This window comes from Salvelinus sp. IW2-2015, unplaced genomic scaffold (genome assembly GCF_002910315.2).
Source record: "Salvelinus sp. IW2-2015 unplaced genomic scaffold, ASM291031v2 Un_scaffold1929, whole genome shotgun sequence".
Lineage (NCBI taxonomy): Eukaryota > Metazoa > Chordata > Actinopteri > Salmoniformes > Salmonidae > Salvelinus > Salvelinus sp. IW2-2015.
In genome coordinates this window covers 185,435-189,196 of record NW_019943287.1, presented here as the reverse complement: position 1 = coordinate 189,196, position 3,762 = coordinate 185,435, and the positions used below count along the sequence as shown (strand labels likewise).

Sequence of the window (3,762 nt, the reverse complement as noted above, 5' to 3'; positions counted from 1 at the left end):
TCTTTAATAACAAGTCATACTGTGGGGTGTTGGACCCAGTCAGGTTTCTTATATAACAAGTCATACTGTGGGTGTCCAGTCTGTGAAACCCTGTTGAATTATGTTTTCTAATGATCAATTAGCCTTTTAAAATGATAAACTTGGATTAGCTAACCACACGTGCCATTGGAACACAGGAGTGATGGTTGCTGATAATGGGCCTCTGTTACGCCTATGATTCCATAAAAAATCAGCCGTTTCCAGGCTACAATAGTCACTATTTACAACATTAACAATGTCTACACTGTATTTCTGATCAATTTGATGTTATTTAAATGACTTTAAAAAATGCCTTTCTTTCACAAAACAAGGACATTTCTAATGACCCAACTTTGAACGGTAGTGTACATTCATTGTGAGAACAACATCAGTTTGCGCTGCTAGTGATGTGGATGGGTAGCTAGGGAATGGCCTTACTTTTGCGGAAACATATTTTCCTGCCATCCCTGGGAACCTGTCATATGTGAGGGCTGTTGGGGCCCTCTTTCAGCTCCAGATGACAACACCTGCACCACCCCAGAGGTTGCAGGTCTGCCGACTGCAACCATTCATTTTAAATCAGAGAATAATCCAATAAACCAAACTGTTGCTTTAACTGTGAGGTACTTTAATGGCCCCAATCCTCAATAAAAATGGAGCATACAAAATAAACAATGTATTTACATTGTGTCTAATGTGTGTGTGTGAGGCTGTGTTTTCAACTCAGAAAAAGAACACAGAATTTCCTCAAACTGTACAAATTAAGCCATAGTCTCTTTACAATATTATCAATCACACTTTGATTTGATAGATATTTAGAGTAATTATGTAGATATTGAGAATGATATGAAGAGTCAGATATCTACAATCCTAAATAAATGGAGCAAACATTAAATAAACAAGTAACTACAACTTATTTACATTGTGGAATAATTGTGTGTGTTGCATATTGTTATTTTTTCCTTGTCACCACCCATCTTGCTTTTGTCAGTCTTGATAGGCCCAGTGTCTTCTGGGTAAGGCTGTCAGGCAGTTGGTGGGTGCAGATCTGAAGAAGATGCACAAAGTGACAGTAAATATACCCTCAACAACATGTCTGTGTGTACATCTGTTGGTGTGTGGAGCACACATGTGTTGCTCCACTAAAGGTTTTGTGATTTGCTTGCGGTAATTAGAGTAATTTGTGTTAGTACGGTACCTGCATCTCCACTTCATTGCTCCAGACCACCACAAGGGGGAGTTAGAGTATGATGTGTTTTAGTACGTACCCTGCATCTCACTTCATTGCTCCAGACCACACAAGGGAGTAAGAGACACTGATTATGCTTTTGGTCCTAATGTGTCTCTAACTGACAATGAAGGGCGACATAAACCTAAATAGAACTGATAATTGTGCACAACTTCATATTACCTAAAACTGTTTTACACTAAGGTTTTTATTATTTTTATTAGGATTATTTTGCTCTTACTGCTAGTACTGTAACACCCGACCGGTCATGTTGTACAGCACCTGAGTGGTCCAACGGTCTAAGACACTGCAGGAAAGTTGTTGCTACAGTCATACCCGTGCCGGCTCGACTGGGAGACCCATGAGATGGGTAGGTGTTTGTTCTTCCTCTAAACAAACTGAAATAAATCCTTCTAATATAACAAACTGGCTATTTACAAATGAGTAAAATGTTTCACCCCCTGTTTCAAGAATGGCCTTTTCCTCGCTCGTTTTACATTATTTGAAAAATGAAATCATCTCAAAGTATTGTTATTATTTAAACAACAGATATTATTATTTATTATTATTAATTTAGAAATATAAAAGTCCCTTGGATATCTCACAGATATATTATTAACCCTGTTATTAGCCTTTATTATTGTTATTACCAAAAACAGACTATGGAGGTATACGGTGTACATAGAGCCATGACTACATGGAACTAATGCACCCTTCTATAACCACTGTGATTACTATTTGACACTGTCTGTCTCTATGAACATTTAAACATCTCTGAAGAACAATCTGGCCCAAATGGCTCTACTCTTTTATAATCTCCACCAGCACGCCAGAAGAGGACTGGCCACCCTCAGAGCCTGGTTCCTCTCTATGTTTCTTCCTAGGTTCCTGCCGTTCTAGGGAGTTTTTCCTAGCCACCGTGCTTCTACACCTGCATTGCTTGCTATTGGGTTTTAGGCTGGGTTTCTGTATAAGCACCTGGTGACAGCTACTGATGTAAAGGGGCTTTATAAAATACATTTGATAGATTTCTTGTTATATGCTTCTATTTATGTCAGTAACTCAAATATGCATTGAGATGTCTTACATTTCCTCAATAGAAGTTGTACCTAAGCCAACACTTTTTCCTGGTCTTTCTGCTGGGACAGGGGGCTTCAGGTTGGACATGGAGGACCTAAGATATTACAATAGTGTCCACATTTATGAATGAATCACATTCAAAATGGTTAGCTGGTATCTCATCTGATTGAGAATTGATTATGTCTATTTCCTTTTGGAAATCTGCCACCAAACCAAACAATTATATCTAGTGAGAGTGCACACAATCATCAGCTTATTTTACCAAGTCAAAAAGACCATACTTTTGTCAAGGGACCCAACGAATACAAAATGTAGGAAGCTATTTGTTGCTGTATACCGTAGCCTACCCCATCAACATATGCTGGCTGGTTACAAGGCTACGTTGTTATCATTTAGTAATGTTGTACTGTAGCCTACTGCACCCCATGTCAACCAACTTACCTACTAGTAGTGACAAGGATATTGTTGTCCTTCAGTAATACTGTAACGGTACTGTAAGCCTACTGCACCCCATGCCAACCAACTTACCTACTAGTAGTGACAAGGCTATATTGTTGTCATTCAGTAATACTGTAAGGTACTGTAGCCTCACTGCACCCCATGCCAACCAAATTACCTACTAGTATGTGACAAGGCTATATTGTTGTCCTTCAGTAATACTGTAACGGTACTGTAGCCTACTGCACCCCATGCCAACCAACTTACCTACTAGTAGTGACAAGGCTATATGTTGTCCTTCAGTATACTGTAACAGGTACTGTAGCCTACTGCACCCCATATCAACCAACTACCTACTAGTAGTGACAAGGCTATATTTGTTGTCCTTCAGTAATACTTGTAACCGGTCACTGTTAGCCTACTGACCCCATCCCAATCCAACTTACCTAACTAGTAGTACAAGGCTATATTGTTGTCATTCAGTAATACTGTTAGGTACTGTAGCCTACTGCACCCCATATCAACCAACTTACCTACTAGTGTGACAGCTATATTGTTGTCATTCAGTAATACTGTAACGGTACTGTAGCCTACTGCACCCCATGTCAACCAACTTACCTACTAGTAGTGACAAGGCTATATTGTTGTCCTTCAGTAACTACTGTAACGGTACTGTAGCTACTGTACCCCATATAAACCAACTTACCTACTAGTATACGGCAAGGCTATATTGTTGTTTCCTTCAGTAATACTGAGACCGTACTGTAGCCTACTGCACCCATGCTCAACCAAACTTACCTACTAAGTATGACAAGGCTAGCTATTTTGTCATTACAAGTAATACTGTAACGGTACTTTAGCTCCTCTGCACCCATGCCAACCAAATTACCTACTAGTCTGACAAGGCTAATATTGTTGTCCTTCGTAATACTGTAACGGTACTGTAGCCTACTGCACCCCATGCCACCAACTTACCTACTAGTTATGACAAGGCTATA

The 3,762-nt window shown here is 39.6% G+C and overlaps 1 long non-coding RNA gene across 2 annotated transcripts; it reads left to right on the top strand.

The window, feature by feature from the left end:
- Positions 1-2,702: 2,702 nt before the first annotated feature.
- Positions 2,703-3,305, top strand: LOC139024829 (uncharacterized). 2 transcript variants are annotated; one of them, XR_011476197.1, is made up of 3 exons: positions 2,703-2,773; positions 2,950-3,055; positions 3,269-3,305. It is a non-coding gene; the product is annotated as an uncharacterized lncRNA (long non-coding RNA). The 2 variants fall into 2 exon arrangements; XR_011476196.1 differs by lacking the exon at positions 3,269-3,305 and adding an exon at positions 3,090-3,141.
- The last annotated feature ends 457 nt before the right edge of the window (positions 3,306-3,762 follow it).